This window comes from Salmo trutta, chromosome 16, assembly GCF_901001165.1.
Source record: "Salmo trutta chromosome 16, fSalTru1.1, whole genome shotgun sequence".
Lineage (NCBI taxonomy): Eukaryota > Metazoa > Chordata > Actinopteri > Salmoniformes > Salmonidae > Salmo > Salmo trutta.
In genome coordinates, this window is record NC_042972.1 from 61,108,008 (window position 1) to 61,130,345 (window position 22,338).

At 42.7% G+C, this 22,338-nt stretch overlaps 1 long non-coding RNA gene across 1 annotated transcript; it reads right to left on the bottom strand.

Moving 5' to 3' along the window:
- Positions 1-20,616: 20,616 nt before the first annotated feature.
- LOC115151147 (uncharacterized) lies at positions 20,617-21,452 on the bottom strand. Its single transcript, XR_003867224.1, has 2 exons — positions 21,363-21,452; positions 20,617-21,209 (listed from the first exon to the last, which is right to left on the bottom strand). It is a non-coding gene; the product is annotated as an uncharacterized LOC115151147 (long non-coding RNA).
- Between the last annotated feature and the right edge of the window lie 886 nt (positions 21,453-22,338).

The following is a 22,338-nucleotide window of genomic DNA, read 5'->3' on the forward strand; positions in this document are numbered from 1 at the left end:
GTGTTTAGTGAGTACACAAAATAATAACAAAACAGCCATAACTGTACAAACAAACATACAATCACAACTCTGATGCACCTGTCCAGGTCGAAATGTTCAGTATGTCACTATCACCAACTGCTGGACTACACCTGTTCCCCGGGGTACAAGAATCCAGTTGATCCGTTTTCAATTGACCACCGTTACCTCAAGAACCACCTATTCCAATGAATTATAACCTCTTATTAGTTTGTCCCTGTGACAGTCAAATCCCAACCCCTAACCGCCTGCCTGTTGAGTGTGGTGCTCTCTTTGGATCTAATCTCTCCGCTGTAGTAGTGATGGGCTTTCTGAGTCTTATCGCTGAACCGGCACATTTGGCTCATAAACGGATCTTTCTTCAAAATGCTTAAAATCAATCTAGAACAATCAAAACTGTAAATATTCAATGTAAAAGCCAAAAGGTAGGCTACCATTAAATCAGATCGTGAAATGCGAGTCAAAAAAGAAGAATTCGTTTTTAAGCATGAAATAAATCCTCGTGGACCAGATTGACCCGCTCTCCCCACTATGTATTGTTTCTGCAGTGAGGATTCACCCCCTTTAGACAATGATGTTGTAATTTATCTGCAGAAAAACGTTGATCTGAGCTCAACAAGCAGTAGTAGCAGTATGCAAATCAGAGAGCCAGATGAATGGATCTTTCACCGATGCATTTCGGTTCCCGACGTTCAACAAAAAGAGCCGTTCGTTCGTGAACGACACATCACCACACTGTAGTTCTCCACCATTGCGTATCGTGAGCTGGAGGAGCGTTCGTCCAACCTCTCATCCAAGTAAATGGCAGCGGCGCATCATCCATCCGCTGAATGTCCCAAGGGAGGGAGGATAGTTTACGATGCAACAAGCGTTTGGGGAGCACATTCATTGAAACGCAATGAGTGTTTTTAAATTGTTGAGGGACTCTTGCTCCAGGGGAAATCTCAGCAGCGATGTCTCTACTGTGTGTCAGAGGTGGGATATTTACCTTCTTCACTATGCTTATTATACTGTACATATCTGTCACATTAATCACATTGCACTCAGGAAAGTTGTCTGTAGGCTATTGGGGAGATGCGCATAGCCCGTTGAGTTGTCACGTTCCAGTCCAAACATGACCTGGGATGTGAGAAGGGAGCTATTCTATAACACATGTAGATGACATGTTGTCTTTATATGTAGATTATATTTTGGTTTTATATTTCATATTTGATTGATGATTAGGCCTTTGACTTTTGATTCAACTTTGGCTACCTTGAACCATATTGTCCTCTCTTGCTATATCTTACACTTTATGCCCTTGTGCTGATCTTCTCTCTAAACAATAATCATGATAGTGTGAATGAGTTGAGTAAACTACACTGTTGTTATCTTCTCAGTCTGTACTGTACTGTCCCTGGAAGACCCTCCACATAGTTCACCTAGATCCAGTCCACTTTGTACCGCTGGTAAACTAATCATCAAAACCTCTGATTAGTGAATCAGGTGTGCTGGTGGTGGAATACATGATATGAACTGGTTAGGGGGAGGACAGGTTTGAGAAGGGAGATACTAAATGGACTTTTCGGACCAACATCCCATTGACAGCCCGTCTGACCAAAACCTGAAACTGACCCTAACCTTAACCTTAACCTTAACCCTAACATTAACCAAACCTTTAAGCCTTAAAGGTAGTCTCATCATGGGTGTGATTCAGACTGTAGTTTCGCCCTGTGTCCAGTAAACTTCCTCTCATCATGGGTGTGATTCAGACTGTAGTTTCTCCATGTGTGTCCAGTAAACCTCCTCTCATCATGGGTGTGATTCAGACTGTAGTTTCTCCATGTGTCTCCAGTAAACCTCCTCTCATCATGGGTGTGATTCAGACTGTAGTTTCTCCATGTGTGTCCAGTAAACCTCCTCTCATCATGGGTGTGATTCAGCCTGAAGCTGGAGAGGCCAGTAGCAACCAGGCGATCACTTTATTACTAGTTGGGGATGGATAGCATCTCTAGAGTCACAGTAGGGCATTTCCATGTAAAAGGACCCAGGAGCACCAATGTGACGTTCATAGGAGCATGTGTAATTTGGTGTCAAATGAAATCTAAGAGTATACATTTTGGGGAAATATTATTCTAGATACATTTTTCAACCAGTGAAGGCTTTGATTTATGGGTAAACAGATGGAAAAGGGATTTTAGAAAACATTACCCAGAAAAAGTCTAAAAAGGTCCAATTGTCGCCGTTGACGTCTGGAATGGAGGACCAAAACGCAGCAGGAATGTGGATGCTCATCTTGATATTTATTTTAACTCAAAAGTGAACACCAAAATAATAAACAAAGGACGAACGATCAACAGAACAGTCTTGTAAGGCTCACACACGCAAAACAAGAAACAATCTCCCACAAACACTAAACCAAACACATACCCATATATAGGACTCTCAATCAGAGGCAACGAGAAAGCACCTGCCTCCAATTGAGAGTCCAACCTTCCATTAACCTAAACATAGACATACAACCAACTAGACTAAACATAGAAATACATAAACAAGGAACAGTGCCCAAAAACCCCGGAATACATAAATCAAATACCCTTCACCAAAAACACCACCCCGAACCACATAAAACAAATACCCTCTGCCACGCCCTGACCAAACTACAATAACAAATAACCCTTATACTGGTCAGGACGTGACAGTTCCCCCCCCCCCCCCCTAAACGTGCAAACCCCGGATGCAAACCCCAGATCCGGCGCGACGGGCCACTCTGGCAGCTCCGGGCAGACGGGCCACTCTGGCAGCTCCGGGCAGACGGGCCACTCTGGCAGCTCCGGGCAGACGGGCCACTCTGGCTGATCCGGGCAGACGGGCCACTCTGGCTGATCCGGGCAGACGGGCCACTCTGGCTGATCCGGGCAGACGGGCCACTCTGGCAGATCCGGGCAGACGGGCCACTCTGGCAGATCCGGCGCGACGGGCCGCTCTGGCTGATCCGGGCAGACGGGCCGCTCTGGCTGATCCGGGCAGACGGGCCGCTCTGGCTGATCCGGGCAGACGGGCCGCTCTGGCTGATCCGGGCAGACGGGCCGCTCTGGCGGCTCCTGACTGGCGGGCCGCTCTGGTGGCTCCTGACTGGCGGGCGGCTCTGCCGGTTCCTGACTGGCGGGCGGCTCTGGCGACTCCTGACTGGCGGGCGGCTCTGGCGACTCCTGACTGGCGGGCGGCTCTGGCGACTCCTGACTGGCGGGCGGCTTTGGCGACTCCTGACTGACGGGCGGCTCTGGCGACTCCTGACTGACGGGCAGCTCTGGCGACTCCTGACTGGCGAGCGGCTGACGCACTAGATGCCTGATGCGTGGTACTGGTACTGTAGGTATCAGCTTGGGAACACGCACCTCAGGGCTAGTGCGGGGAGCGGGAACAGGACGAGTCGGACTGGGCTGACGCACTGGAAGCCTGATGCGTGGTGCTGGTACCATCTTCACCAGACAGCTAGCACGCACCTCAGGATTAGTATACAACCCTAACTCAGGTGATATCATTAGGACACGCTCTGTAGGGCGAATGTCGTGCCTAATACACCAACACAGTAGCTCTCTCATCCTTTTCTCCTCCAATTTTCCCATTACCTCCTTTATAGTCTCCGTTTCTCTCACCTCCAATTTTACCCCGACTAGCTCTGGTTCCAACCTTGGCTCCGCCGATCTGTCCGTGTGCCCCCCCAAAAAAATGTATTGGGGGTGCGTCTCCGGTCTCCTCGCCAGTTGTGTACCCTGGTAGCGTTCCCGGTCCTCACCAGACTTCCTCCATGGGCCCTCTCCGGCCAGAATCTGCTCCCATGTCCATTTCTCCCGTTGGTCCAACTCAAATTCCCTCTGCTCCTTCCAGTCCACCTGTTGCTCCTTCCTCTGCTGCTTGGTCCGTTTGTGGTGGGAGATTCTGTCACGGTTGACGTCTGGAATGGAGGACCAAAACGCAGCAGGAATGTGGATGCTCATCTTGATATTTATTTTAACTCAAAAGTGAACACCAAAATAATAAACAAAGGACGAACGATCAACAGAACAGTCTTGTAAGGCTCAAACACGCAAAACAAGAAACAATCTCCCACAAACACTAAACCAAACACATACCCATATATAGGACTCTCAATCAGAGGCAACGAGAAAGCACCTGCCTCCAATTGAGATTCCAACCCCCCATTAACCTAAACATAGACATTCAACCAACTAGACTAAACATAGAAATACATAAACAAGGAACAGTGCCCAAAAACCCCGGAATACATAAATCAAATACCCTTCACCAAAAACACCACCCCGAAACACATAAAACAAATACCCTCTGCCACGTCCTGACCAAACTACAATAACAAATAACCCTTATACGGGTCAGGACGTGACACCAATATTAGAACTACATAAAAACAGAATAATGTTGACGTAAAGACCCCTGACTACTAATATCAACACTTACATTTGGTTTTGGAGAAATTGTTTAAGTTAAAGAAATATTGCTTTGTGCCTTGTAATTCCGCTTAAGATATTTTCACATTTGTCTTTGTGAGGAGGGAAGATAATTAACGTTCACAGAAGTAACAAGTAATGGTAGAGCTAACAATTAGTTCTAGTGATATTTCTGATGTATATTTTGTTTGTGAATTATTAAGTGATTAAAACTAGTATTTCCGTTACGAAATTGGTAGCGGAATTACCAAAAATTCTGTAACCGAATTACTGCAACTGAATTGGCTAAAATGGGAAATCATAATAGTCACAAACCACAATTGGGTCACCTGGTACTGTCCTCCTTTCCACTGGCATATTGTTCAGCTCATAAATGTTTTCTTTCTCTTCTCTGGTCGTCAAACCAATCGTGTTAAATCAGTCTGAGTCTAGACAATCTCTCTCTCTCTCTCTCTCTCTCGCTCTCAATCTCTCTGTGTTGATTCAGTCTGTCTTTACTGAGTCACTCTGACCAGACAGTCAATTTGGAAAAAGCTATAAATTACTGGAGGTCTGTGCTAAACGGTGCTACAACCATTATATTATAAACCACTAACATGTAAGATAACACTGACTGAGATCAACTAGCCTAGAGCTAGCTAGCGCTTAGAGAAGCTAAATTTAGTTAGCATCAAGTTAGCAAACTTTTAAATGCTATTTTTGTAGAAATATTAACGCATTTTATCGTGACATCACATATATTACCTGAACTAAACTGGGTCTTTGTTGATAGAAAATAAAACGAATAGGATCTCAAACGTTGTTGAAAAAAAGTACAGAAAGTTCGGACGCCATCTTGATCCCTTCTCTTACATGTAAACCATTAGCAACCTAGCCAACCTCCATTACTTACAATGGAGAAAATACCAACCAGTTTATCACTCTGTTAAAACTCCCTTCAATTGTCTTCAAATGTGACCAAACTCATGGACAATGTAGTTAACCATGTTACCTCAATATTTTCAGAGTCATATTGCACTTTTGCACATTACCTAACTGAATTAATATGGTAAAATGATGAGACGGAGAAAAGTTATTAGTTTTCAGTAGTAGGCATTCTCCAAGATTGAAGAAGAAACCTCTAAGACCTCACGATCTCACTAACGCTCCCCATTGACGTCACAGCTCCCCCTAGCAGCAGTAATCATATACATTACTTTAAATGCAAATACCTGGGAGGCCTAGAAAATGATACAAGGAATGGCTCCATCAGATAACAAATGAAATAAACATAAAAAATATGACATTCATATTTGTGTGTGGCACATAAACACATGGCATATGCTTGGGTGTTACCTTAGCATCTCTGATCTGCTTGCCTCAGTGGTGGAAAAAGTACTCAATTGTCATTCTTGAGTAAAAGTAAAGATACCTTAATAGAAAATGACTCAAGTAAAAGTGAGTGTCACCCAGTGAAATACTACTTAAGTAAAAGTCTAAAAGTATTTGGTTTTAAATATACTTAAGTATCAAAAGTAAATGGAATATACTGGTGTGGTGTGGGGGCTGTGCTTTGGCAAAGTGGGTGGGGTTATATCCTGCCTGTTTGGCCCTGTCCGGGGGTATCATCGGATGGGGCCACAGTGTTTTCTGATCCCTCCTGTCTCAGCCTCCAGTATTTATGCTGCAGTAGTTTATGTGTCGGGGGGCTAGGGTCAGTCTGTTACATCTGGAGTATTTCTCTTGTCTTAGCCGGTGTCCTGTGTGAATTTAAATATGCTCTCTCTAATTCTCTCTTTCTCTCTTTCTGTCTTTCTCTCGGAGGACCTGAGCCCTAGGACCATGCCTCAGGACTACCTGGCATGATGACTCCTTGCTGTCCCCAGTCCACCTGGCCGTGCTGCTGCTCCAGTTTCAACTGTTCTGCCTGCGGCTATGGAACCCTGACCTGTTCACCGGACGTGCTTGTTGCACCCTCGACAACTACTATGATTATTATTATTTGACCATGCTGGTCATTTATGAACATTTTAACACCTTGACCATGTTCTGTTATAATATCCACCCTGCACAGCCAGAAGAGGACTGGCCACCACTCATGGCCTGGTTCCTCTCTAGGTTTCTTCCTAGGTTTTTGCCTTTCTAGGGAGTTTTTCCTAGGGAGTTTTTCCTAGCCACCGTGCTTCTTTCACCTGCATTGCTTGCTGTTTGGGGTTTTAGGCTGGGTTTCTGTACAGCACTTTGAGATATCAGCTGAAGTACGAAGGGCTATATAAATACATTTGATTTGATTTTGATTTGAATATCTCAAATGTACTTAAGTATCAAAAGTAAAAGTACAAGTGTAAACCATTTCAAATTCCTTATATTAAGCAAACCAGACGGCACAATTTTCTTTTTTTTTAAATGTATTTGCGGATAGCCAGGGGCACACTCCAACACTCAGATATAATTTACAAATGAAGCGTTTGTGTTTAGTGAGTCCGCCAGATCAGAGGCAGGAGGGATGACCAGGGATGTTCTCTTGATAAGTGTGTGAATTGGACCGTTTTCCTGTCAAAATGTATCAAGTACTTTTGGATGTCAGGGAAAATGTATGGAGTAAAAAGTACATTATTTTCTTTAGGAATGGAGTGAAGTAAAAGTAAAAGTTGGCAAAAATATAAATAGTCAAATAAAGTACAGATACCCCAAAAAAACGACTTAAAAAAAAGACTTAAGTAGTACTTTAAGTAGTTTTACTTAAGTACTTTACACCACTGGCTACATTGGTAGCCTTCCCTTGTAACGAGCATCAGCGATATTGGACTCACTCACCACCTGTTATTACCTCCCCTATATTTGTCAGTTCCCCAGCTCTGTTCCCCGCTTCTGCATTAATTGTTTTTTGTTTGTATTACTAGGTTGCTGATGCTGTTCCTGTCTCGTTCCATGTCTGTTCTTTATTAAATGTTTGACTCCCCGTACCTGCTTCGTCTCTCCAGCATCATTCCACGTGACAGGATTAGCTGTTTGTATCTAGTCTCTTAATAACGGTGCAACGGTGCAAGCTAGACACACTTAATAACGGTTAATAACGGTGCTTAACGGTGCAAGCTAGACACATGTTATCTTTTGTTTACATGTGAGCATGTCTTTTTCTGTCGGTCCTGTCAATGTTGAGTGATCACACATGCCTCAGCACACATAGGAGGTTACTTTGCCTGCTTGTAAATGTGTGCTAAAAGTGGGGATGTTTCATATTATTTCAGATTATCTTAACTCCCCACCACCAATGAACCATTTATTTTATTACAGAAAACCACTGAACCACCACTGCAATATAGGCCTACACTAATAAAAAGAGGTGCTTTCTACAACCTAAAAGGATTCTTCTGCTGTCCGCATAGGAGAACCCTTTTTGGTTCCAGGTAGAACCCCTTCTGTGCCTAGGTAGAACACTTTTGGGCTCCATTCCACAGAGGGTTCTACCTGGACACAAAAAGGTTTTTCCTTTGGTGACAGCCAAGAACCCTGTTGGAACCCCTTTTTGGAAGAGTGTACTCAACAAGTTCAACCTGTTAAGTTTACACCATTTCATTCTGTTCTCAAACATCTGATTGGTATTCAAGATAACACGCAACATAGCACCACCACCGTTGAAGGTTTTCATCAACCTCTTAAATAGCAGTGTTCCAAGATCCTCCACCAGGGGTGACTGTAGTATCCTCAAACGGACAAAAGGAGACATGAGGGCCCCCACACTCAGTTTAGATCCCAAGGGGTCCTTATTTTCATCCTGGATGCTCTCACCCTCATCACTATCTCCTTTGCCATCTTCCATTCATGGCATTTCAACATGAAAACAGAGGGGCACATCACACTCATGTCTTTTCTTGGAACTCAAACCACACACACACACACACACACACACACACACACACACACACACACACACACACACACACACACACACACACACACACACACACACACACTACTATAGCATCTTGTTTACATTTCTCTCATTTTAGGCGTCCAGCTGAGGCCTTGGATGGATCATATTGCAATGAGATGGGCACAGCGGTATGTACAGTTGAAGCCAGAAGTTTACATACACTTTAGCCAAATACATTTAAACTCAGTTTTTCACAATTCCTGACATTTAATCTAAGTAAAGATTCCCTGTCTTAGGTCAGTTAGGATCAGCACTTTATTTTAAGAATGTGAAATGTAAGAATAATATTACAGAGAATGATTTATTTCAGCTTTTATTTCTTTCATCACATTCCTAGTGGGTCAGAAGTTTACATACACTCATTTAGTATTTGGTAGGATTGCCTTTAAATTGTTTAACTTGGGTCAAACGTTTCGGGTAGCCTTCCACAAGCTTCCCACAATAAATTGGGTGAATTTTAGAAAAGTTCTGTTTTTATTTCATCAGACCAGAGGACATTTCTCCAAAAAGTACAATCTTTTTGGCTTTTTTATGGCGGTTTTGGAGCAGTGGCTTAATCCTTGCTGAGCGGCCTTTCAGGTTATGTCGATATAGGACTCGTTTTACTGTGGATATAGATATTTTTGTACCCGTTTCCTCCAGCTTCTTCACAAGGTCTTTTGCTGTTGTTCTGGGATTGATTTGCACTTTTCGCACACTAAAGTACATTCATCTCTAGGAGACAGAACGCGTCTCCTTCCTGAGCGGTATGACGGCTGCGTGGTCCCATGGTGTTTATACTTGCGTACTATTGTTTGTACAGATGAACGTGGTACCTTCAGGCATTTGGAAATTGCTCCCAAGGATGAACCAGAGTTGTGGAGGTCTACCATTTTTTGGCTGATTTCTTTTGATTTTCCCATGATGTCAAGCAAAGAGGCACTGAGTTTTAAGGAAGGCCTTGAAATACATCCACATGTACACCTTCAATTTACTCAAATGAGGTCAATTAGCCTATCGGAAGTTTCTAAAGCCATGATATCATTTTCTGGAAATTTCCAAGCTGTTTAAAGGCACAGTCAACTTAGTGTATGTAATCTTCTGACCCACTGGAATTGGGATACAGTGAATTATAAGTGAAATAATCTGTCTGTAAACAATTGTTGGAAAAATGACCTGTGTCATGTACAAAGTAGATGTCCTAACCGACTTGCCAAAAGTCTAGTTTGTTAACAAGAAATTTGTGGAGTGGTTGAAAAAAAAGTTTTAATGACTCCAACCTAAGTGTATGTAAACTTCCGACTTCAACTGTATGTACAGTCCTTTCTAGTGTGGCGACACATTAGTTGAACAGGAGAACAGGATGAGGTGGCTTGTGGAGGGAGAGCAGTGGGGGGGGGGGGGGGGGGGGGGGTAGAACAGCTCCAGGGAAGTTGATTGGATGCTCTGGCTCATCACTTGTTGACTAAAAGAAAGACAGATTAAGAAAATAGTTCGACATTTCCATAGTTCAACAGCTGAAAAGCCTTCATTAACATACTCCCAGAGATAGAAAGACATCCAGTATTCACTGAATGAAGTAGCCTATTTACAATTTCATTCATCAATTAAATAAATGATACTATAGCACATTCAATGACGTTATTATTGTAGACTATAGGCTACTCCTGTATCTACCTTCTACATTACCGTAATCATTGAATGAAGCAGCTTACCCATCCACATTTACAATGGTAGGTGTGGTGGTTGTAGGGATGGTAGGTATGATAGGTGTGGTTATGGTAGGTATGGTAGGTGTAATGATGGAAGGTGTGGTGATGATAAGTGTAGTGATGGTAGGTGTGATAGGTGTGGTGATGGTATGTATGATGGTAGGTGTGGTGGTTGTAGTGATGGTAGGTGTGATAGGTGTGGTTATGGTAGGTGTAATGATGGTAGGTGTGGTGATGTACGTGTGATGTAGGTGTGATAGTTGTGGTAGGTAGGTGTGGTAGGTAGGTAGGTTTGGTGGGTGTGGTGATGGTAGCTGTGATAGTTGTGGTAGGTGTGGTATTTGTGGTTTGTAGGTTTGGTGATGGTAGGTTTGGTAGTTGTGGTAGTTGTGGTAGGTAGTTGTGGTAGGTGTGGTGATTAGGTTTGGGCGGTATTCCGATTTTCATATTGTCATACCATCCTTCTCTCATACCAGATTTACAGTACTACCGGCATAGCACATGAGGGGATGCTAAAAACACAAGAAAAGCATATGGGCATCTATTTCCAGAATGCTAACAAATTAGCACAAACTATTAGCAAATTCACATAGACGCTGTTAGCTAAATGCTAACAACTGAAAACGAACAAACTAACTGCAAAGCAGTGGAGGCTTCTGAGGGGAGGACAGCTCATAATAATGTCTGGAATGAAGTCAATTGAGTGGTATCAAACACATGGAAACCACATCTTTGATGGGTTGATACCACTCCATTGACTCCATTCCAACAATTATTATAAGCTGTCGTCTCCTCAGCAGCTTCCACTGTTGCAAAGAAAGGCAAATCCAGCTCATAAAGTTATGTCAGGGATAATCAATGAGGGACTATGTGTTCTATGGTAAATAATGAACATTGTGGAACTGACCTTCCATGGACTTGCATTATTTTCCAGAGAACCATAAAGCCCTAAGTTAAAACATTTTTTACCTTTATTTAACCTCTCTTGGGTATGTGGGACTTGACCGCCCCACCTGCGGGACACACTATTCAACAGCCAGTGAAATAGCAGAGCGCCAAATTCAAAACAACAAAAATCTCATAATTCAAATTTCTCAAACATACAACTATTATATCCCATTTTAAAGATACACTTCTCCTTAATCCAACCACATTGTCCGATTTCAAAAAGGCTCTACGGCGAAAGCATAGCATTAGATTATGTTAGCACATCACCTTGACAAGAAAAACCACAGCCATTTTCCAAGCAAGGAGAGGCGTCACAAAAACCAGAAATACAGCTAAAATGAATCACTAAGCTTTGATGATCTTCATCAGATGGCACTAATAGGACTTCATGTTACACAATACATGTATGTTTTGCTCGATAAAGTTCATATTTATATCCAAAAACCCCATTTTACATTGGCGCGTGATGTTCAGAAAATGTATTGCCTCCAAAATTGCCGGTGAATGAGCACATCAATTTACAGAAATACTCATCATAAACGTTGATAAACTTTACATCAGTTATTGAAAGAATTATAGATACACTTCTCCTTAATGCAACCGCTGTGTCAGATTTCAAAATAGCTTTACGGCGAAAGCACATTGTTCAATATTCTGAGTACAGAGCTCAGCCATCAAAGCAAGCTATACAGTTACTCGCCTTCAGTTGAGTTCTCGCGCATTTTGTTGAGACGAAAAGTCAAAAAAGTTATACTACAGTTTGTAGAAACATGTCAAACGATGTATAGCATCAATCTTTAGGATGTTTTTATCATACATCTTCGATAATATTCCAACCGGACAAATCCTTTGTCTTCATTAAGGAAAAAGAAATCACCTCCCGCTGACGGCCACGCGCATGAATGATCTAATGGCACTCAGCCAGACACCTGGTTGAATTGACTGTCATTCACAGTAGAAGCCTGTAACAACGTTCTAAAGACTGTTGACATCTAGTGGAAGCCTTAGGAACTGCAAAATGACCCCTAAGTCACTGTAGTTTGAATTGGGAATCAATTGAAAAAACTACAAGCCTCAGATTTTCAACTTCCTGGTTGGATTTTTCTCAGGGTTTTGCCTGCCATATGAGTTCTGTTATACTCGCAGACATCATTCAAACAGTTTTAGAAACTTCAGAGTGTTTCCTATCCAAATCTACTAATAATATGCATATCCTACTTTCAGAGCCTAAGTAGCAGGCAGTTTAATTTGGGCACGCCTTTCATCCGGACGTCAAAATACTGCCCCCTACCCTAGAGAAAACAAGGCAAGTCAGTTAAGAACAAATTCTTATTTTCAATGACGGCCTAGGAACAGTGGGTTAACTGCCTTGTTCAGGGGCAGAATGACAGATTTGTACCTTGTCAGCTCGGGGATTCGATCTTGCAACTTTTCGGTTACCAGTCCAACGGTCTAACAACTAGAAAACCCTCCGCCCCACTGTTGATTATAGTTGATTTCCCCTTTAATACCATGGCTATAATTTAACACATTTGCCAGTAGAAATGAGTTCAACATTCACTGAAGTAGCTAGCAAGTTTACTAGATAGCTACAGTAGTTGCCTTGGTAACCAAACAAACATAACTTGCTATTATGAAAACTATGAAAAATTATGAAAAATATACAAAAAGTAATTGACGTTTATTAGTGGGATGAGGTTCCTGAACCAATGACAGTTGTTTGTATTCATTAAAGTAACATAGGGTGGAAGCTATTGATGTTTTAAGGAAGTATCTTTAATGTAAAGTCAATTTAAGATGGTAGAATATCACCAAAGTCAAAAAATGCAAAGTATTTGCTGTTGATTGGAGGGATGAGGTCCCTGAACCAATCACAGTTAGTTTTACTCATTAATGTCACATGGGGTGGAATCTATTGACATTTTAAAGTATTATTCATGAAAATGTAATTAACATTTGTAAAAAAGTATCCAAAGTCAACAAATACAACACAAATTGCTGTTGATTCGAGGCATGACGTCCCTGAACCAATAACAGTTGGTTGTATTCATGAAAGTCTTATGGGGTGGAAGATATTGATGTTTAAATGAAGATTTGTTTAGGTAAAGTGATTTATTTGACATTTTGTAGATTTTATAGAAGTAAAAAATGTTTAACTAATTGCATTCGAGAGAAGAGGTCTCTTTACCGGCGTCAAATTTGTTTGAGATCACTATGTCATGTAGTTGAGAAGGTATTGATATTTTTCATTTACAGACAATTGTATGCATTGCAGTTTTAAGACGGTTCCTTAACCCTCTGAGCAGAGGATAGCACATTTTAATCTACATTTCACCTCCAAAAAGGAAATATGACACCGAATTGGCAAAACAAGGGGTTTAATTTATTCACTATCATCAGCCGATTTAGAATATTAAATGTATATATTTTTTATTTATTTATTTAACCTTTATTTAACTAGGCAATTGAGTTAAGAACAAATTCGTATTTGCAATGACAGCCTAGAAACAGTAGGTTAACTGCCTTGTTCAGGGGAGGAATGACAGATCTTTACCTTGTCAGGATTCTATCTAGCAACCTTTTGGTTACTGGCTCAACACTCTAACCACTAGGCTACCTGCCGCCCCCAGTAGCCTAGTCATCCTTGCATGTTCCGTTGAAGAGGTATTGAAGAGCAAAGTCTGAATTTTAATATAAAGCTAACTTCACCGCTGTAAAACACTGTATGATTGAATCATCCAATTTTGATTCACCAATAAAAACGGTGAGCTCATCTTTTAATAATAATGTATTCATCATAGAATCATCTTTGATTATAGTATTGTTAGTGGCGAGCCGTCATTTAGGGCAGGTGGGGCGGAGCCACACCCGTTTTGAGCCCCACGTGTTTAGCAAATATATATATATATATATATGTGTATATATACATATATATATATATATATATATATATATATATATGTTAATTGTTTTTCATGTTATTTTGGCATTAATATGTGTCACATATCAGTTTGCAAACAATGTAAAAAAGAAAATGTAATCATTGAGTTAATAAAGCCTCATACAGACATGGTATGTTTTTGCTTTCTTTCTTTTTCCTTGTCATTTGAAGAGAACTTATGAAGAGAAATTATAGATTAAATGTATCGGTGCTCATCAACCATTGGACATAAACATTACACAACAAGTTGGAAATCGCAAATTCAACAATGGGTGGTTTGGAAGGAATCAGTGGCTAACTACAAGCTTAACAAAGCAATCATTTACATTACATTTACATTTAAGTCATTTAGCAGACGCTCTTATCCAGAGCGACTTACAAATTGGTGCATTCACCTTATGATATCCAGTGGAACAACCACTTTACAATAGTGCATCTAAATCTTGGTGTCTCCGGAAGGTAGTGATTTTATTCCAAGATGGCGTAGCAGTTCAGACGTCCTGTCGTGTCCCGTGTATATATATATATATTTACATATTTTTTCTTCACTTATCTTTTTACATTTTTTTTATTCTAAATACTCAACCTCAAAGCACTCTCCTGCAACCCGCCTCATCAATTAAAAAAAAAAAGAAAGTATTATTTACCTCATCTGAATTCCACGACAGAAGCTAGCCAGAGGTTAGCCATTTTCACTGGCTAACGTTGAAGTTCAGCTAGCTACGGTTAGCTGTCCTCAGCTATCCATTAGCTCGAAAAGCTATCGCCAGTTTTTGTACAGCGCGACTCAGACCAGAGCATATCGGACCTATTCTCTCTCCTTTCCTCGATTTCTTCCGCAGGCTCTGGACATTTACACCTGGATCTTGCAGCTAACTAGTTGCTACCTGAGTGTCTATTGGCAACGTCGGTCACGGAATTAACACACACTATTACGGAGCTAGCTAGCTAGCCAGCTGAAGAGTTCCGTCAGCCACTCGTGGGCTATTCCTGAGCTAGCCAGCTGAAGTGTCTCCTGGGCTACAACTCACCTATCCTGACTCGTTTTACTGCCGATGCGGAGCCCCATTGGGTTTTCACGACTGGATCACCGACGTTATCTGCCCGAGGGAGTTGTCCAACTGGCCCCTCCGTCGCGACGTAACCTGATCGCCCATCTGCGGCCAGCTAATCGTTAGCTGTCTTTTCGGCTGCGATCTGAATAGGTCTGTCGGACACTTTTCTTGGGCCACTATAACTAACTATTTTGCCAACTTGGACAGGTCCCCCCTTCCACACGGAACCCCACTAACCCACAGACGGAAACGCACGAGGCGGCTAAAAACAGACCTCCCTCCCATCTTCCACCAGCTTGCTACCTATGGCCCGGCTAGCTGTCTGAATCTCAGTGGACCCTCTGATCACTCGGCTAAGCATGCCTCTCCTTACTGTCAATATGCCTTGTCCATTGCTGTTCTGGTTAGTGTTTATTGGCTTATTTCACTGTAGAGCCTCTAGCCCTGCTCATTATACCTTATCCAACCTCTCAGTTCCTCCACCCACACATGCTATGACATCTTCTGGTTTCAATGATGTTTCTAGAGACAATATCTCTCTCATAATCACTAAATGCCTAGGTTTACCTCCTCTGTACTCACATCCCACCATACCTTTGTCTGTACATTATACCTTGAAGCTATTTTATCGCCCCCAGATACCTGCTCCTTTTTCTCTCTATTCTGGACGTCACAGACGACCAATTCTTATAGCTTTTAGCCGTACCCTCATACTTATTCTTCTCTGCTCCGCTGGGGATGTAGAGGTGAATCCAGGCCCTGCAGTGCCTGGCTCCACACCTACTCCCCAGGCGCTCTCTTTTGATGACTTCTGTAACCGTAATAGCCTTGGTTTCATGCATGTTAACATTAGAAGCCTCCTCCCTAAGTTTGTTTTATTCACTGCTTTAGCACACTCTGCCAACGGATGTCCTAGCTGTGTCTGAATCTTGGCTTAGGAAGTCCACCAAAAACTGTGAAATCTTCATCCCTAACTACAACGTTTTCAGACAAGATAGAACGACCAAAGGGGGCGGTGTTGCAATCTACTGCAGAGATAGTTTGCAGAGTTCTGTCCTGCTATCCAGGTCTGTACCCAAACAATTTGAACTTCTACTTTTAAAAATCCACCTCTCCAAAAACAAGTCTCTCACCGTTGCCGCCTGCTATAGACCCCCCTCGGCCCCTAGCTGTGCTCTGGACACCATATGTGAACTGATTGCCCCCCATCTATCTTCAGAGCTCGTGCTACTAGGCGACCTAAACTGGGACATGCTTAACACCCCAGCCATTCTACAATCCAAGCTTGATGCCCTCAATCTCACACAAATTATTAATGAACCCACCAGGTACAACCCCAAAGCCGCAAACACTGGCACCCTCATAGATATCATCCTAACCAATGTGCCCTCTAATTACACCTCTGCTGTTTTCAACCAAGATCTCAGCGATCACTGCCTCATTGCCTGCACCCGTAATGGGTCAGCGGTCAAACGACCTCCACTCATCACTGTCAAACGCTCCCTGAAACATTTCAACGAGCAAGCCTTTCTAATCGACCTGGCCCTGGTATCCTGGAAGGATATTGACCTCATCCCGTCAGTAGAGGATGCCTGGTTATTTAAAAAAAATGCCTTCTTCTCCATCTTAAATAAGCATGCCCCTTTCAAGAAATTTAGAACCAGGAACAGATATAGCCCTTGGTTCTCCCCAGACCTGACTGCCCTTAACCAACACAAAAATATCCTGTGGCGTTCTGCATTAGCATCGAACTGCCCCCGCGATATGCAACTTTTTAGGGAAGTTAGAAACCAATACACACAGGCAGTTAGAAACGCCAAGGCTAGCTTTTTCAAACAGAAATTTGCTTCGTGCAACTCCAACTCTAAAAAGTTCTGGGACATTGTAAAGTCCATGGAGAATAAGAACACCTCCCCACTGCACTGAGGATAGGAAACTCTGTCACCACCGATAAGCCCACTATAATTGAGAATTTCAATAAGCATTTTTCTACGGCTGGCCATGCTTTCCACCTAACTACCCCTACTGCATTCAACAGCACTGCACCCCCCACAGCTACTCGCCCAAGCCTCCCCCATTTCTCCTTCTCCCAAATCCATTCAGCTGATGTTCTGAAAGAGCTGCAAAATCTGGACCCCTACAAATCAGCTGGGCTTGACAATCTGGACCCTTTCTTTCTAAAATTATCTGCCGAAATTATTGCAACCCCTATTACTAGCCTGTTCAACCTCTCTTTCGTGTCGTCTGAGATTCCCATAGATTGGAAAGCAGCTGCTGTCATCCCCCTCTTCAAAGGAGGTGACACTCTTGACCCAAATTGCTACAGACCTATATCCATCCTACCCTGCCTTTCTAAGGTCTTCGAAAGCCAAGTCAACAAACAGATTACCGACTATTTTGAATCCCACCGCACCCTCTCCGCTATGCAATCTGGTTTCAGAGCTGGTCATGGGTGCACCTCAGCCACGCTCAAGGTCCTAAACGACATCGTAACCGCCATCGATAAGAAACATTACTGTGCTGCCGTATTCATTGACCTGGCCAAAGCTTTTGACTCTGTTAATCACCACATCCTCATCGGCAGACTTAGTAGCCTTGGTTTCTCAAACGATTGCGTCGCCTGGTTCACCAACTACTTCTCTGACAGAGTTCAGTGTGTCAAATCGGAGGGCCTACTGTCTGGACCTCTGGCAGTCTCTATGGGGGTACCACAGGGTTCAATTCTTGGGCCAACTCTTTTCTCTGTATACATAAATGATGTCGCTCTTGCTGCTGGTGAATCTCTGATCCACCTCTACGCAGACGACACCATTCTGTATACTTCTGGCCCTTCTTTGGACACTGTGTTAACAACCCTCCAGGCGAGCTTCAATGCCATTCAACTCTCCTTCCGTGGTCTCCAACTGCTCCTAAACACAAGTAAAACTAAATGCATGCTCTTCAACCGATCGCTGCCTGCACCTGCCCGCCCATCCAGCATAACTTCTCTGGACGGTTCTAACTTAGAATTTGTGGACAACTACAAATACCTAGGTGTCTGGTTAGACTGTAAACTCTCCTTCCAGACTCACATCAATCATCTCCAATCCAAAGTGAAATCTAGAATTGGCTTCCTATTTCGCAACAAAGCATCCTTCACTCATGCTGCCAAACATACCCTCGTAAAACTGACCATCCTACCAATCCTCGACTTCGGCGATGTCATTTACAAAATAGCCTCCAATACCCTACTCAACAAGCTGGATGCAGTCTATCACAGTGCCATCCGTTTTGTCACCAAAGCCCCATATACAACCCACCACTGCGACCTGTATGCTCTCGTTGGCTGGCCTTCACTTCATAATCGTCGCCAAACACATTGGCTCCAGGTCATCTACAAGACCCTGCTAGGTAAAGTCCCCCCTTATCTCCGCTCACTGGTCACCATAGCAGCACCCACCTGTAGCACGCGCTCCAGCAGGTATATCTCTCTGGTCACCCCTAAAGCCAACTCCTCCTTTGGTCGTCTCTCCTTCCAGTTTTCAGCTGCCAATGACTGGAACGAACTACAAAAATCTCTAAAACTGGAAACACTTATCTCCCTCACTAGCTTTAAGCACCAGCTGTCAGAGCAGCTCACAGATCTCTGCACCTGTACATAGCCCATCTTTAATTGAACCCAAACTACCACCTTTTCCCCTACTGTATTTATTTATTTTATTTATTTTGCTCCTTTGCACCATATTATTTATATTTTAACTTTTAACTTTCTTCAAACTACAAATCTACCATTCCAGTGTTTTTCTTGCCATACTTTATTTACTTTGCCACCATGGCATTTTTTTGCCTTTACCTCCATTATCTCACATCATTTGCTCACATTGTATATAGTCTTATTTTTTTCTACTGCATCATTGATTGTATGTTGTTTTACTCCATGTGTAACTCTGTGTTTTTGTATGTTGTCGAACTGCTTTGCTTTATCTTGGCCAGGTCGCAATTGTAAATGAGAACTTGTTCTCAACTTGCCTACCTGGTTAAATAAAGGTGAAATAAAAAAAATAAATAAATAAAATAAAAATAAAATAAATTGACTCCGCTGTCCTGGCGTCGTGAGGGAGCTTGTTCCACCATTGGGGTGCCAGAGCAGCGAACAGTTTTGACTGGGCTGAGCTATTCAGCATGACTTCTGCCGCATTCAAAACAACTAGAAACTTGGAACTGGGAAATCTTAGACTTCAGTGAGTTCAAGACAACTGGGAACTCCGACTGGGAAAACAAGTTTCGAACGGTCATTCAACTCGGAATTCCAAGTCGGGAACTCGGGCCTCTTTCTTGTGCTCTGACCTGAAGATCACTGACTTCATGATTCAACCTTGTTTTTTATTAGTTCCCAGTTGTCTTGAAAGCACCATAAATCCAGAAAATGCCAGACTTTGATGACAAATTTTGATGACAAACCGCCGCGACACCTTCCTGTTCAAGTGAGCACAGCACAACAAGGTGAGTCCAAAAATGTCTTGTATGCTGCTCTATAAATGATGTAATATGCCAGGGAGATATGTATACTGTAGCTAAGAAAGTAATACTAAGTGTATGTTGTCTAGTAAGCTGTTAGTAGCCCATGTGCCTCACCTTAATAATTTTGTCCCTTTCCCCTCTCATAACTTAGCCTACTGCTCTTACTTGGTGCACTTGTAGACTATAGCCTGTTTTAGAGAAATGTAATCATTAAATATTGTAAGAGCTTTCATTGTCTGCTTATATGCTCTCTTTATTTATCCTGCAGTTATGACTTGGTGTACAGGGAGATACTGTAAGAACGGCCCATGTTCAAAATTCTATCACCGTACATTTCAAAAGTGCTAAAAAAAATTGCTATATTGACTACTTACATGCTAGCTCGCGCATTAATGTCTTAATCAAAATTACGGATTGCCTCTTATCCACTCATTGTCCCCTTATGCCATAGTTTGTACATCTCAATTGTCAGTAGAAACCACATTTGTTTAAGCAAGTCAGCCATATCAGCTATGTTCTTTAAAAGGATTCACTCCATGGTGCTGAAAAGAAAGCTCTGCTGTTGGGACAGCTTTATGTAGACCCTAACAGTTTGTGGGCACCGTTTGTCAAAGTTATAGTGCAATGAATGTATTGTTTAGTGTTGTGTTGTGTAGTGGCTTTGCTGGCATGCATCTAAAACATTTTTGGGGAGTTTTCCCCACCAAGATTTACATGCTACAATCACCACTGGGTGGGTGAATTATAACACATCAACCCTGTTACCTAAGAATGTTAGAATTAGGTGAAATAAAAGTTACACTCCCCAAAAGGTACTCAATTGGTGGAATGACCCAAGAACTGAACTGGAGGTGGGAGAGCTAACGATGCGTCTACTGTTGCTCTCTCCTCAGATTCTTAGAGAAGCTATTTCAATCTGATATTTCTCCTATGGTCTAAAATAGATGTGTATAGAGGACTCCTCTCTAATATAACATGTCACACATTGTGTCAGACTGATGGAATGTTAGGTGTCTCATTGAAAGTCTAACATCTACCATGACTACTGGATGTTTCAATTCTAATAAATAACAAAACAATCCACACCGTAACAACAATATTGCTTTTTTAATAACTGCTTTTATTAAAGTGTGAAACTTTGCTAACAAAAATGACATCAACTAACATCACTGGCCTGACTTGAGCAGCTCTGCCCGGGGATGGAGCCAGCAACTTAGCTGCTACCGGTCCGGTCCAGGCTACCTGCAGACCTCCTCCCAGACCTCCTTTTCAGCACCTCCCCTTAACAGGTGAGGTGGTGGAAACGATCAGAGTTGCGTTCAACTTGAATAAAGATGAGAAACTCTGGTCTGTGGAGCCACTGGTCTGAGGGGAGGACTTCTGTTTAAACCATGTCCATTTGGGGATATTTTCTAGGACAGTAGAGGTGGTGAGCAGAGATGAATTCAACTTGGATAAAGATGAGAATCTCTGCTCTGGGGAGGAGAGTCACTGACCTTAGATGGTTTGTTGCCTTGATAAAGAGGATACTTTATGGCTTGAGGAGAATATAATGTTTTGTGGAGGAAATGTGGCTTGATGACTTGAAGAGGAGGAGGAATTATTGGGCGACACTTTTAATTACCAACGTAACCTCAGTGGAACTGTGGCTTCATGGAGTTCCAGCTCTAGGCAGACAGCACGTCAGGAATGCTGTAAGACATCACAGAGACAGGTAAGTATCTATATATTTACATGTGTGTTGCATGTACACTAAACCCTCACATTTGGATAATGTCACTTTTTAAAGTGACAATGTATATTTTAACAGTGTACAACATGAATACATGTTTAAACATTATTTACCTCCTCTTAATTCTCTTCCAGATGCTTGGCCTTTTCTTGTTCTTGGAGGTTGGCTCTGATGTTTCAGCCTCTTCTGGAGCTTCTAGCTGCTGGCTCCCTGGCACCCCCTGTTGGTTCTCTGGCCACTCCTGCTGGTTCTCCGAACTCCCCTCCTGGTTCTCTGCCCATGCCTGCTGCCTCCTTGGCCCTCCTGCTGGCTATCTCCAGATCCAACAGGCTCTTGGCTTACCTGTTGGCCTGTGGCCCATCCCGGCAATGCCTGACCGTGGTTGGAATCGTGGCTGTGTTGGGTGGTTAGACACCGGGTGTTGATTTGAGCATCAGCCTCAAGATTCATCTGGTCCAGGTACTTTTCCTTCATCCTCTCTCTCTCCTCCTTCAGATTCTGATGAGTCCTTTTTTTAAGCAGGGACTGCTCTCTCCACTGCTTATTGAAATCCTCCAACTTCTTCCTTCTCTACTCATCCTTCAGCAGCTCCTTCCTCTTCTCCCTCTCTCTCTCTGCCCGGGTCATGGTGGATATTACCCTTGGTTGTCCAGGGAAGGCTGGGAGGGGAGAAGAAGTAGAGTTCACATTCAACTTAGTGGATCTGGTATCAACTTAAATGTAATGGACACAGGGAATTAAGAATAGAAAACACAGTTGGAGCTCAATGATTCTTCAATCTTTTCAATTGAGCAAGGCATGGAATTTGTCAATAAAGTGCAATAATTCCCATCCCGAATGGACCTGACCCTAAGTTGAACATGAGTCCCAAATGGCACCTATTCTTTGTATAGTGCCAGGGCATTTGTGATAGCTTAGGGCTCCATGGCAACTAGGGGACCCCCGACCCCCCCAAAAGCCTTTTTTGTGTGTGTTTTTTAGGAACTCTTTCTGGGTCTCTACTTAGTCTTGAGAGTTAGACTAGTAGATGACATAAGGTATCATTTAAAAACGTGGTTGTTACATCAGCAGTATTTTTCTTGTTATGTC